Source organism: Bos taurus, chromosome 11, assembly GCF_002263795.3.
Source record: "Bos taurus isolate L1 Dominette 01449 registration number 42190680 breed Hereford chromosome 11, ARS-UCD2.0, whole genome shotgun sequence".
NCBI classification, from domain to species: Eukaryota; Metazoa; Chordata; class Mammalia; order Artiodactyla; family Bovidae; genus Bos; species Bos taurus.
The window spans coordinates 65,262,250-65,277,346 of record NC_037338.1 but is presented as its reverse complement, the minus strand read 5'-3'; the positions used below and the strand labels follow the sequence as shown (position 1 = coordinate 65,277,346).

At 39.4% G+C, this 15,097-nt stretch overlaps 1 long non-coding RNA gene across 1 annotated transcript in view; it reads right to left on the bottom strand.

The window, feature by feature from the left end:
- The window catches only part of LOC132346596 (uncharacterized), a 49,749-nt gene that overhangs the window by 16,647 nt on the left and 18,005 nt on the right, over positions 1-15,097 (bottom strand). The window contains exon 2 of the long non-coding RNA XR_009496477.1: positions 5,845-5,957. This is a non-coding gene — a long non-coding RNA (uncharacterized lncRNA). The remainder of the gene's footprint in view (positions 1-5,844; positions 5,958-15,097) is intronic.

The window sequence follows — 15,097 nt, the reverse complement described above, 5'->3', positions numbered from 1 at the left end:
CGACAAGGGGAGGATGCTTGGGGAATGCTCAGATGATTGCTCTGACCAATGGTGGTGCTGTTGGTCAGAGCATTTAGTGTGCAGCCTTGGGATACAGATGTCTGAAATAGAGTCAGACCTGGAAGGGTGTAGAAAAAGGAAGGAGAAAGGAGAGGAGAATGCAACACAAGCTACACAAACTTTAGAGTTTCTAACTATGCCTCAGCCAGAGGTGGCATTTGGGAAAAATAGCAATGCTAACCCTGGTAACCACCTTCAGCTAACATAAGGATACCGTAGGAGCTCAGGGGAAAGAGTGGGGATATTTGAATCAGAAGGATTCATGCTCCCTTTTGTAATTAGCTGATCTTGGACAGGTCATCTTAAAGACTAGGTTTCTTCATCCCTAAATAAGAATCGCAATGCTTATGTCATAAGCCATTCTGAGAATTGGAAGTAATATACACCTGACAAATACTGGGTGTTTAGTAAGTTTCCTTCCCCTTCAATGGGATTGCAATGCCTTTAAAATTTGGCCTTTAATTCTGAGCTATCATCACTGTCGGCCAATAGAATGCTGTTACAGCCTTTTTACATAATGAGAGGAAAAATAGGGAATATCCATAATTGAGAACCCAGATGTAGAGGTGCTTGTTACCAACACTATAAAGTGAATTCCATCTTTCTCTTGTCCATGACACTGGGAAAAAAAAAAAAAAGTGAAAATTCAGCCAATTAATTGTTCCCTCTATCTCCAAATATCCAGGTATTTAGTCATTTGAGAGAAACAGTATATGACCTGATGACTTTTTCATTGATCATCCATACAGCTTGGCCTTTTAGAGGAAGAGTCATCAATATAGATACTAATGTCATTTTGAGTCTTCAAAAGACTCAAAGATTTTTGTCCTCATCAGTCCAGATCATGGGCCAAATTACTGACTCTTTCTTGCTCCCTCAGAAGGTCCAAGTGTATAAGTTTGTTAATATTTTAATGAGTGTTTTTGTTCTATTTCAGAGCAAGGTTCTTTAAAAAGAAGATTTTTTTTTAAATTTTAGATTTTTTAAGCTACATTAATTTGTTTTGCTAACTTACTATTGGACTATTTTAAAATTCTCTGAGTGATGATATTTTTCATGAATATCACTGTCTTTAAACTCATAATTTCTCAGCATGTTTGGGATGTCTTCTGCCAAATCACATGTAGAATTGCCAACAGTTAAACAGGTTTTTTTAAGAGATGAGTCAGAGAATAATTAATCGAAGATTTTGAGAGATGAAGGAACCTCTGATTTTCTAGCCCAATTCCTCACTTCACAGATGAAGTTGAGACACAGAGTGGTGAAACGATTTGCCCAAGGTCACATAAATAAACTATGGCAAAACCGGGATAAAACTCAGCCTTTCCAAGTTCAGTTTCCTTCCTCCTAAAACAGAAACAAAATCCAAAAGTTTGGAAAGAAGCAATAGCTAGCACAGTCATGACAAACTACTGGGGGAAACTGGGACAGGGTCTGCACCAAAGAACTACAAACAGCAGTTTTAAAGAACACAGGGAAGATGTTCATCAGTAAGTAGTGGTACGTGCCCCGCAGTTCACTGCAGCGCTATTCACAATAGTGAACATGGAAGCAACCGATGCGTCCATCTCTAGATGAATGAATAACGATGTGACGTATATGTATATAATGGAATACTACTAAGCCATTTGAAGAATGAAATAGTGCCCTGGGCAGCGTCATGGATGGACCTAGAGATTATCATGCTAAGTGAAGTAAGTCACCAAAGAAATATCATGTGATATCACATATATGCAGAATCTAAAAAATGATACAGATTAGCTTATTTATTAATTGTTGTTCAGTTGCTAAGGTGTGTCCAACTCTTTGTGACCCTGTGGACTGCAGCATGCTAGGCTTCCCTGTCCTTCACTGTCTCCTGGAGTTTGATCACACTCCTGTCCATTGAGTTGGTGATGCTATCTAACCAGCTCACAAAATAGAAACAGATTCATACACATAAAGAAATAAACTTATGGCTACCAAAGGGGAAAAAGAAGAGAGGGTGAGATAAATTAGGAGTTTTGGATTAGTAGAAACAAACTATATGAAATAGACAAGCAACAAGGTCCTACTGTATAGCACAGGAACTATATTCAATATCCCTGGTAGCTCAGTGGTAAAGAATCTGCCTGCAATGCAGGAGACCCGTGTTCAATTCCTGGGTCGAGAACATCCCTTGGAGAAGGAAATGGCAGACCACTCCAGTATTCTTGCCTGGAAAATCCCATTGACAGAGGATCTGGCTACAGTCCACGGGGTTGCAAGAGTTGGACACAACTTAGCAACTAAACCACCATCATCATAATAAATTATAATGGAAAGGAATCTGAAAAAGAATACATATTTTATATATTTATGAATCACATTGCTGTACATCAGGAACTAAAACAACATTGTAAATGAATTATACTTCAATTTAAAAAACAATAAATTTTAAAATCTATAAGCAGTTGGGGAAAAATTCAATAAAAATAAGTAATGGTGAGCCAGAAAAAGCAGCACATCTGACAGTTTTAAAACTCTTATAACTTACACTAATGCAATGGTTCACAACTAGTGATGGTTTTTGTCCCCCACGGCATATCTGGCACTGTCTTAAGAAATTTTTGGTTGTTATAACTTGGGTGTATATCAGGGGAATATCCCTAGCATCCAGTAAGTGGAAGCCAAGAATGCTGCTAAGGATCCTACAAAACACAGGATAGATCCTCACAACAAATAATAATCCGACCCAAAATATCCATGCTGCCAGGGTTGAGAAGCCCTGGGCTAATAGTCTGCAATTTTAACAGAACCAACATCTACTTCTTATAACCACTTTTATTATCTAGAAATGAAATCCATATGAATTATATGCATCCCTGACTAAACGTAAAGGAGAAATAAAAGCATAATAGTTTATAAGAAAATTATCTATAATTCAGTTTGTGAAACTAAGAGACAAGGACACTGGAAGGTGTTTGGACTTCTCACTGAATCACCACTAAGTATGCTACCTACGGAGACCTGCAGGTGGTGCAGGTACCATAAATGATTTTGCTGCCAAAGATATGACTTTCTGAAATGATGATCAAATCTTGATAAACTTGGAACAAACTATGATAAAATAGAATCTTCCACTAATTTTAGTATCAGTTCAGTCGCTCAGTCATGTCCGACTCTTTGCGACCCCATGAATCGCAGCACGCCAGGCCTCCCTGTCCATCACCAACTCCCGGAGTTCACCCAGACTCACGTCCATCGAGTCAGTGATGCCATCCAGCCATCTCATCCTCTGTCATCCCCTTCTCCTCCTGCCCCCAATCCCTCCCAGCATCAGAATCTTTTCCAATGAGTCAACTCTTCACATGAGGTGGCCAAAGTACTGGAGTTTCAGCTTCAGCATCATTCCTTCCAAAGAAATCCCAGGGCTGATCTCCTTCAGGATGGACTGGTTGGATCTCCTTGCAGTCCAAGGGACTCTCAAGAGTCTTCTCCAACACAACACTTCAAAAGCATCAATTCTTCGGCGCTCAGCCTTCTTCACAGTCCAACTCTCACATCCATACATGACAAAAGGAAAAACCATAGCCTTGACTAGATGAACCTTTGTTGGCAAAGTAATGTCTCTGCTTTTGAATATGCTATCTTGGTTGGTCATAACTTTTCTTCCAAGGAGTAAGTGTCTTTTAATTTCATGGCTGCAGTCACCATCTGCAGTGATTTTGGAGCCCCAAAAAACAAAGTGTGACACTGTTTCCCCATCTATTTCCCATGAAGTGATGGAACCGGATGCCATGATCTTTGTTTTCTGAGTGTTGAGCTTTAAGCCAACTTTTTCACTCTCCACTTTCACTTTCATCAAGAGGCTTTTGAGCTCCTCTTCACTTTCTGCCATAAGGGTGGTGTCATCTGCATATCTGAGGTTGTTGATATTTCTCCCGGCAATCTTGATTCCAGCTTGTGTTTCTTCCAGTCCAGTGTTTCTCATGATGTACTCTGCATATAAGTTAAATAAGCAGGGTGACAATATACAGCCTTGACGTACTCCTTTTCCTATTTGAAACCAGTCTGTTGTTCCATGTCCAGTTCTAACTGTTGCTTCCTGACCTGCATACAAATTTCTCAAGAGGCACATCAGGTGGTCTGGTATTCCCAACTCTTTCAGAATTTTCCACAGTTTATTGTGATCCACAGAGTCAAAGACTTTGGCATAGTCAATAAAGCAGAAATAGATATATTTATGGAACTCTCTTGCTTTTCCATGATCCAGCAGATGTTGGCAATTTGATCTCTGGTTCCTCTGCCATTTCTAAAACCAGCTTGAACATCAGGAAGTTCATGGTTCACATTGCTGAAGCCTGGCTTGGAGAATTTTGAGCATTACTTTACTAGCGTGTGAGATGAGTGCAATTGTGCAGTAGTTTGAGCATTCTTTGGCATTACCTTTCTTTGGGATTGGGATGAAAACTGACCTTTTCCAGTCCTGTGGCCACTGCTGAGCTTTCCAAATTTGCTGGCATATTGAGTGCAGTACTTTCACAGCATCATCTTTCAGGATTTGAAAGAGCTCAACTGGAATTCCATCACCTCCGCTAGCCTTGTTTGTAGTGATGCTTTCTAAGGCCCACTTGACTTCACATTCCAGGATGTCTGGCTCTAGGTGAGTGATCACACCATCGTGATTATCTGGGTCGTGAAGACTTTTTTGTACAGTTCTTCTGTGTATTCTTGCCATCTCTTCTTAATATCTTCTGCTTCTGTTAGGTCCATACCATTTCTGTCCTTTATCGAGCCCATCTTTGCATGAAATGTTCCCTTGGTAGCTCTGATTTTCTTGAAGAGATCTCTAGTCTTTCCCATTCTGTTGTTTTCCTCTATTTCTTTGCATTGATCACTGAAGAAGGCTTTCTTATCTCTTCTAGCTATTGTTTGGAACTCTGCATTCAAATGCTTATATCTTCCCTTTTCTCCTTTGCTTTTCACTTCTCTTCTTTCACAGCTATTTGTAAGGCCTCCTCACACAGCCATTTTGCTTTTTTGCATTTCTTTTCCATGGGGATGGTCTTGATCCCTGTCTCTTGTACAATGTCACGAACCTCATTCCATAGTTCATCAGGCACTCTATCTATCAGATCTAGGCCCTTAAATCTATTTCTCACTTCTACTGTATAATCATAAGGGATTTGATTTAGGTCATACCTCAATGGTCTAGTGGTTTTCCCTACTTTCTTCAATTTAAGTCTAAATTTCGCAATAAGGAGTTCATGATCTGAGCCACAGTCAGCTTCTGGTCTTGTTTTTGCTGACTGTATAGAGCTTCTCCATCTTTGGCTGCAAAGAATATAATCAAACTGATTTTGGTGTTGACCATCTGGTGATGTCCATATATAGAGTCTTCTCTTGTGTTGTTGGAAAAGGGTGTTTGCTATGACCAGTTTAGTGTCAGTATATGTTAAAACCATGCAAAAAATGCTTTGTACTTAACATTAATATGTGTAACAGAGGAGGTGTCTAGTGCATTGCCTAGACGTCCTGCAGGTCATGGCCAATGGCATTTTCTGTAGGACTCTCCAGCATATTGTAGAGCATACCACATTCCTGACTCCCATCTGATTGCTGCCAGAAGCACATGCCAAATATTTTCACAGTTCAAACCCACCCCCACACATATCTAAAATACCTCTGAGAAGGCAAAACTTCTTTTAAACACCACTAATTTGTACAATAATGTAAATGTAGGCATATCCTAGTGTCTCAGTGATAAAGAATCCACCTGCAAAACTGGAGACATGAGTTCGATTCTTGGGTCTGGAAGATTACCTGCAGGAGGAAACAGCAATCCACTCCAGTTTTCTTGCCTGGACAATCCCATGCAGAGGAGCCTGGCATGCTGCAGTCCATGGGGTCTCTAAGAGTCAGACATTGCTGAGTGACTAAACAAAAACAAATACATAAATAAGTTTAATAATTGTCTTGAATATAAAACAGCTTTTTAAACAATAACTTTACTCTTTCCTTGGTAGGTCCTTCTTTGGTTTTAACAAAAAGCCAGATTGACTCCTAAAGCTTCCTGTGCCCATATTCTTTCTTTCTTTCTTAAAAAAAAAAAAAAATCACATAGCATCTATTTTGCAATAATAAAAAAATGGTGGTTTCTCTGATGATCTTATTTCCAAATAAGTGCATTTTTTTCTTAAAAATGTTTCTTGTTAATGAAAGAACTTCGGATTTTTTTTTTGATGAATTCCACAATGTTTAGTTATAGATGTGATAAGTAAAGCATAAAGCAACAACAAAACTATCCATTTTCTTAAAAACTGCTTCTTCAAAGAGTGATAAACATAGTAATTTCTCTCCCGTTAGAATGAATGTGTGTGGATTTTAATAGTGCAGTGAAGGACTGTATTTCCTTGCCATAATAAGATTTTACAACAGCAAAGCCTCAGCAGTTGATTAACTTCTGTTTTTCAAGCCAAGACACTATTTAAAAACACCAATTGCTACTGTTTCTCAGATTCCTAACTGATGTACAAATTGGAAGATTTAAGTGGTCATTTCATAGATCTGGTGGAAGAGAATATTTTCCAGGACTTTTACTTATTCTTGACTAGATACCTTTAAATCTTACTAAAAACAAATCATTGACAACATCTTAAACCATGGCCCAAACATGTTATGTGTGCCTTAAAATAGAGGGTGGTGATAGGAAACTGGATGAGCTTGTGAAGTTTGTAGGTTATTTATACTCATAATCCTTCACCTAGAGCCACATCAATTTTATCTGCTTTATTTGTATGCTTCTGCTAGAGTTTGTTCTAACAAAGGATTTCTCCATGTAAAAAAATTTGAGAACCACAGCCCTACTGAAAATTAGCAACAGACGTAAAGAAATACAATATAGGTCAAATTTCATCAAAACAAACATTATTGTGTCAAAAAATCTCCATCTAGCAAAAGATTTCTTCAGTTCAGTTGAGTCACTCAGTCATATCTGACTCTTTGCAACCCCTTCACTTCTCTTTGACTCTTTGCTCCTCTTCACAGCACGCCAGGCCTCCCTGTCCATCACCAGCTCCAGGAGTCCACCCAAACCCATGTCCATCGAGTCGATGATGCCATCCAACCATCTCATCCTCTGTCGCCCCCTTCTCCTCCTGCCCTCAATCTTTCCCAGCATCAGGGTCTTTTCAAATGAGTCAGCTCTTTGCATCAGGTGGCCAAAGTATTGGAGTTTCAGCTTCAACATCAGTCCTTCCAATGAACACCCAGAACTGATCTCCTTTAGGATGGACTGGTTGGATCTCCTTGCAGTCCAAGGGACTTTCAAGAGTCTTCTCCAACACCACAGTTCAAAAGCATCAATTCTTCACCACTGAGCTTTCTTCACAGTCCAACTCTCACATCCATACATGACCACTGGAAAAACCATAGCCTTGACTAGATGGACCTTTGTTGACAAAGTAAAGTCTCTGCTTTTTAACATGCTGTCTAGTTTGGTCAAAACTTTCCTTCCAAGGAGTAAGCATCTTTTAATTTCATTGCTGCAATCACCATCTGCAGTGATTTTGGAGCCCAGAAAAATAAAGTCAGCCAATGTTTCCACTGTTTCCCATTCTATCTGCCATGAAGTGATGGGACCGGATACCATGACTTAGTTTTCTGAATGTTGAGATTTAAGCCAACTTTTTCAATCTCCTCCTTCATTTTAAGCATTACTTTACTAGTGTGTGAGATGAGTGCAATTATGTGGTAGTTTGAGCATTCTTTGGCATTGCTTTTCTTTGGGATTGGAATGAAAACTGATCTTTTCCAGTCCTGTGGCCGCTGCGGAGTTTTCCATATTTACTGGCATACTGAGTGCAGCACTTTCACAGTGTCATCTTTCAGGATTTGAAATAGCTCAACTGGAATTCCATCACCTCCACTAGCTTTGTTCATAGTGATGCTTCCTAAGGCCCTCTTGATTTCACATTCCAGGGTGTCTGGCTCTATCTACGTGAGTGATCACACCATCGTGATTATCTGGGTCATGAAGATCTTTTTTTTGTATAGTTCTTCTGTGTATTCTTGCCACCTCTTCTTAATATCTTCTGCTTCTGTTAGATCCCTACCATTTCTGTCCTTTATCGAGCCCATCTTTGCATGAAATGTTCCCTTGATAGCTCTAATTTTCTTGAAGAGATCTCTAGTCTTTCCCATTCTATTGTTTTCCTCTATTTTTCTGCATTGATCGCTGAAGAAGGCTTTCTTACCTCTCCTTGCTATTCTTTGGAACTCTGCATTCGAATGGGTATATCTTTCTGTTTCTCCTTTGCTTTTTGCTCCTTATCTTTTCTCAACTATTTATAAGGCCTCCTCAGACAGCCATTTTGCTTTTTTGCATTTCTTTTTCTTGGGGATGGTCTTGATTCCTGTCTCCTGTACAATGTCATGAACCTCCATCCATAGTTCATCAAGCACTCTGTCTATTAGATCTAGTCCCTTCCACTGTATAATCTCACTTCCACTGTATAATCATAAGGGATTTGATTTAGGTCATACCTGAATGGTCTAGTGGTTTTCCCTACTTTCTTCAATTTCAGTCTGAATTTGGCAAGAAGGAGTTCATGATCTGAGCCACAGTCAGCTTCCAGTCTTGTTTTTGCTGACTGTATAGAGCTTTTCCATCTTTGGCTGCAAAGAATATAATCAATCTGATTTTGGTGTTGACCATCTGGTGATGTCCATGTGTAGAGTCTTCTCTTGTGTTGTTGGAAGAGGGTGTTTGCTATGACCAGTGTGTTCTCTTGGCAAACCTCTATTTGCCTTTGCCCTGCTTCATTCTGTACTCCAAGGCCAAATTTGCCTGTTAATCCAGGTGTTTCTTGACTTCCTACTTTTGCATTCCAGTCCCCTGTAAGAAGAAAGATTTACTAGCTCTTGGCAATAACCCATTTGTCTTAAGAAATATACAACAAAAATAAAATCACGTGGACCATGTTTGTTTGTTTGTTTTTAACAGTGGTCTTTGACTAGTATTCTTTGCAATGCAAAAGAGGGAATCTGTAAATTGGAATTCAGTGTTGTTAGTTTCCTCTAGGTGTAACCACTTCCTTTTCTATCTGCTTGATGTCTGCCAAATATTTATTGTGAAATAAAATACCTGAGTGGTTAAAAGGCCACACCTAGAAGTGTGCTTCATAAACTCTTAATTATTACTCAACTTTGGTGGCAAGAACAAGAGGAATGATAATCATAAAAGAAACACGGAGGCCCAACGTGATTAGGAGAGCAGGTTGCCACCCAGTTTCTCCTTCTTCCTTGTGATCCAAAACCTGATTTTACCTGCAGACATTAGCATCTGAGATACCGCCTACTTTTTCCAGCCTCCCTGGATATTCAGTATAATGAATGAAATATACAAGTGTTGTGTGGGTCTTTAGAAAATGTCACTTAAAAGGAAAAGTCTATTAAAGAAGAATTACCACCTCCCTTCCTTTTTCTAGAAGTTAGTAATAATGGCTAGAATTTCCTCTACCATCTGGGAAAATTAGTTGTCCTTGAAGATGAAAGCCATGTGTTGTGAAGCAGAAAAATAGAATCTTGAGTTCTAGTGATTTCAGAGAGCCACCAAACAGCCCTGGACTGCGTATCTCTGAACCACTATTGCAGAAAAGAATAAATGCTTGTTAGATTTATCCTCTAGAATTGGGATTCTGTTACTAGCCATCAAATAAAATTGATATATCATCCTATCCTAACTGGTATATCCTTCTTTTCTGCATACTTTGGGATTATATTGCTTTTATTTGTCTATTCAGTCAAAATATACCATGCACCTTCATGATGACCCAGGATCTGCACTGAGACTTAAGGTGTTAGCAACTGAGATAAATGACATGCAACTTTGTTTCATGCAAATACCTCTAACTCAAATCATTCTGCTAGACAACATTATAACCTTAATTGAGGTTATAAGGCCACACTGAAAAATGCCTTGAAACTGTAAGTTTCTTATGTGCTAGTGCTATTTCTTAAGAACTTACAATCATTTTCAGGTTGACTGAGGTATGATTGATACAATAAGCTGAACATTTTAAGGACATAATTGAATAAGGCTTGGAATATGCACACGTCCATGAAATCATCCACACAATCAAGATAGTAAATACATCCATCATCCCTAAATATTTTATCGTGTCCTAGCAAATACTTCCCATCAACCTTTCCCACCTTCAACCCACTCCTCAGGCAACTATTAATCTGCTTTCTTTCCCTATAATATTAGCTTGTGTTCCACTTAATAAAGTTTTATATCAATGAGCTAGTTTTGTTTTGTTTTTTACCAAGAATACTGATGGTAATGCACATGGCATATACTCGCATGTTTTTCTCTCTCCAGAGTGCTCATCTGTTTTCCAGATTTCTAAAATGGCAAGCTATTCCATTATTGTTTGTTTTCCATAATTTATAGGACTATATCTGAGGTTAGCTACACATAGATAAGAAAGGAGGAAGCTTTGATGTTCATCCTTTCAACCATATGCATTATCAGTGATAAATATTCTTATTTATAGGTATGGATGAATGCCAAGGTGAGACTTATATTTTATGATTGCTGGAACAGGGAAGTTACTAACAAGAATTCCCATTGAATTCAGGATTCTTCCTGGCTTCTAGACTCTATTTGTATCTGAAGGTATTAAGAGTGTGTGCACATGTACACACACATATACACCCACACACAACTTTAACTTTTTAAAAGAATTTCAAATATCACAAATAAAAGGAGTTTTATGGTATCATATATTTTTTCCTTAATGATTTCAACTTGTATATTTGACGTACAAATAAACTCTTGGTTCAACTGATAAGAAGCCAAATCTTTCATAGTACTTTTGGGATAAAATTTCTCAAGATTATTTTTGATAGAAGGTACTTTTTAAAGGAAGGGGAACCCCTTAAACTACACAATAAGGTTCTGGAAATTGAAAGATGTCTAATTCCTACAGTTTTCTAGCTCTGGAGAGCTTGCACGGTGCCAGGTTAGGAAACCCGATTTGAATGGATTTGACTAAAACTCATAAACGATTCCATCCCATGCAATGGGGAAAACAACTTAAGAAAGCCTCCTTGTAAGCTGCTACAGACCATCACATATGACCCTACCTCCACCCAACTTCCTGCTTCTTCCAGGTCATTAGCCACTGATGACTGCTATGCCAAAGACAGCAGACGAGGCAGGGTGGGGGGAAGTAGATTTTTGGAGTCCCTTGCTGCTACTGCTGCTAAGTCACTTCAGTCGTGTCCAACTCTGTGCGACCCCGTAGACGGCAGCCCACCAGGCTTCCCTGTCCCTGGGATTCTCCAGGCAAAAACACTGGAGTGGGTTGCCATTTCCTTCTCCAGTGCATGAAAGTGAAAAGTGAAAGTGAAGTCGCTCAGTCGTGTCCAACTCTTCAGCAACCCCATGGAATGCAGCCCACCAGGCTCCTCCATCCATGGGATTTTCCAGGCAAGAGTACTGGAGTGGGGTGCCATCGCCTTCTCCGTTGGAGTCCCTTATTCTTGAATATATTAATATTTCCTTCCTACTCTTGGACCTCATTCTGAATTCCTCCAAGCAGCGTTGTTTAGATGTTTGGATTAGACTCCCATACTGCCAACAGCACATCTGTTTTCTCCCTCCACTAAAGAAATCATGTGTAGGTTGGAAACAGCTCATTGACTATGTAAGAAGAGAGGTCCCTGCAAACCAGAGCAGAGCCCAAACCATTAAGCCATTACATTTTGTATTCTCATGTTTTATAGCCCTCTTATCCACCCTCTGCGGTGGGAGATTTTCAGACGTGTTTCTGACCTCTCAGGGATAAGTCACTGACACTTCGGCCCGTGGAGTAAGCACACAAGGCTCTTTGTTCATTACATAGGCTGTGCCGCCTGACCTTGTGGTCTGGGCTCACGTAGGAAACAAATTAGATGGTGTGATTTGAGGGGTGCTGGGAAATTCTCTCCCTCCTTCTCTTTTTCCTACCCCCCAGCTGCCGCCTTACCAAATATTTAAAATATCTCCCCGACCACTGATGCCTGGTCACCAAGTCATCTTAAACTGTCAAGAGTGCAAGTGGTCCTCACACTGGAAAGGATGACCATTAACATAAATGCTACCTGATTAAATTTACAGGTTAGAGACTACTGATTATACCTCTTAAAGCTGTTAGGCTCTCATCCATTGCCACTTCTTTGATTCTTTCACAGTGCCCTGCATTTAGAAAGTGCTCAGTATTACTTGTTTACTTGACAAAAAAAGATGTGAAAAGAGTGCATGAAACACTGACTGGTGAGCTCTCACATAGTTTGCTAGACACACAGGGACTTACCTATTTCCTGACTGGATGAACACCCATTGTGATATTTGACCAACCTTGCCATAAGCTCTCTTCCAGTGAATTTCTAACCTGAACTTTCCTAGTGTTCACCACATCTTTCCTGTTCCTCTTAGACTTGTAAACACACATCTCCAAAGGTCTCTGGACCCACAGAGCAAAATAATCAGGAACCTATTTGAAAAATAAAGTTCATTCCAGCTCACTCAAGGAAAGACAGTAGAAGATAGTTGCAGGGACGGAAGACTAGAAATCAAGATTTGGAGAGCAATCTATGCTGTGTTGTTCTGAGGCCACCACTGATGGCCGTCAGGCAATTTATTGTTCCAAAAGGACAATGAAAAGTGCTCAGAAGAACTAAGCTAAAGCAACAGGTCTACACGGAACCAACCAGAACACAATCTCACCCACAGGCTAGGCAAGTCAAACTCTTTGGGAACTTCCATTTCATTATCTATAATATTGAGAGTCAGACAAGATTATCAGCTTGTTTTCCTCAACTCTAAAGCATTTAGCTGAGATCCAATCTTCATTTCTATTCCTAGCTTCTCAGCTACACTTTCAAATAGAAATACATACTTTGTCTTTTCACTTCTCTTCCATGTCTATTCAATGTACATTTCTGGCCATGCAAAATCCTCTTGGAGATTAATTTCAGGGGAGTCAGTTTTTCCAATGGTCTGTCTGTAGGTGGGGAGCGGTTTTCAGCATCGTCAGATATGTTGTTATTCAGAAAGCCAGTATTTCCATGAAGTCTTCCCTAAACATATTTTTCATTTAATTATAGCAGGAAAAGAGTGATGGAAACAGTGATGGCAAGACTGTTGCAGGATATTTATTCTTCACAGCTGAACCCAGTTCTATTCCCTTGGACTCTTGTTTCCTAGAACTGCTTTATTTCTGTTCATCACCATCCATCAGCCACGAGGATGCATTATACAATTTTATTCTGAAATAGCCAGTAGTTTATATATGGGCCTTCTTCCCAGACAACAAGAAAAACAATTTATTGCTTACACGTGTATTATTTCACTTGATCCTCACATTCACTCTGTGAAAATTAGATGTTTCAGGGAAAACAAGTACTTATCTAAAGTGACATAGCTAGCAAGTAGTGGTCAGAACTGGATCCCAGTTCAATTTTGTTATGCCATGCTGTCTCTCAGGAAATCCTATGATGGATGAAGTAAAAATATTTATAACGCTTAGTAATTTTCTTTTATAAAATATTGAAATTATTTTTAAATATCAGAAATATGATAGTACGAAGGGCAAAAATATGGTCAAATATGGTCCAGGTGTGAAGTTCTTTTTAAGCAGCATTTAATGAGTTCTTCAGGTTTCCCTTGTGGCTCAGCTGGTAAAGAATCCACCTGCAATGTGGGAGACCTGGGTTCAATCCCTGGGTTGGGAATATTCCCTGGAAAAGAAAGATACTACCCACTACAGTATTCAGGCCTAGACAATTCCATGGACTCTATAGTCCATGCGGTCACAAAGAGTCAGACACAACTGAGCAACTTACAATTATACAATGGAAGTGAGAAATAGATTCAAGGGATTAGATCTGATAGACTCAGTGCCTGAAGAACTATGGATGGAGGTTCGTGACACTGTATAGGAGGCAGTGATCAAGACCATCCCCAAGAAAAAGAAATTCAAAAAGGCAAAATGGCTATCTGTGGAGGCTTTCCAAATGGCTGAGAAAAGAAGAGAAATGAAAAACAAAGGAGAAAAGGAAAGACATACCCATTTGAATACAGTGTTCCAAAGAATAGCAAAGAGAAATAAGAAAGCCTTCCTCAGTGATCAATGAAAAGAAATAGAAGAAAACAATAGAATGGGAAATACTAGAGATCTCTTCAAGAAAATTAGAGATACCAAGGGAATATTTCATGCAAAAATGGGCACAATAAAGGACTGAAATGCTATGGACCTAACAGAAGCAGAAGATATTAAGAAGAGGTGGCAAGAATACATGGAAGAACTGTACAAAAAGGATCTTCATGACCCAGATAACCATGACAATGTGATCACTCACCTAGAGCCAGACATCCTGGAATGCAAAGTCAAGCGGGCCTTAGGAAGCATCACTATGAACAAAGCGAGTAGAGGTGATGGAATTCCAGTTGAGCTATTTCAAATCCTAAAAGATGATGCTGTGAAAGTGCTGTACTCAATATGCCAGCAAATTTGGAAAACTCAGCCATGGTCACAGGACTGGAAAAGGTCAGTTTTCATTCCAGTCCCAAAGAAAGGCAATGCCAAAGAATGTTCAAACTACTGCACAATTGCACTCATCCCCCACACTAGCAAAGTAATGTTCAAAATTCTCCAAGCCAAGCTTCAACTGTACGTGAACCATGAACTTCCAGATGTTCAAGCTCGATTTAGAAAAGGCAGAGGAACCAGAGATCAAAGTGCCAACATCTGTTGGATCATAAAATAAGCAAGAAAATTCCAGAAATACATCTACATCTGCTTTATTGATTAGGCCAAATCCTTTGACTGTGTGGATCACAACAAACTGTGGGAAAATCTTCAAGAGATGGAATTACCAGACCACCTGACCTGCCTCCTGAGAAATCTGTATGCAAATCAAGAAGCAACAGTTAGAACTGGACATGGAACAACAGACTGGTTCCAATTTGGGAAAGGAGTACATCAAGGCTGTATATTGTCACCCTGCTTATTTATCTCATATGCAG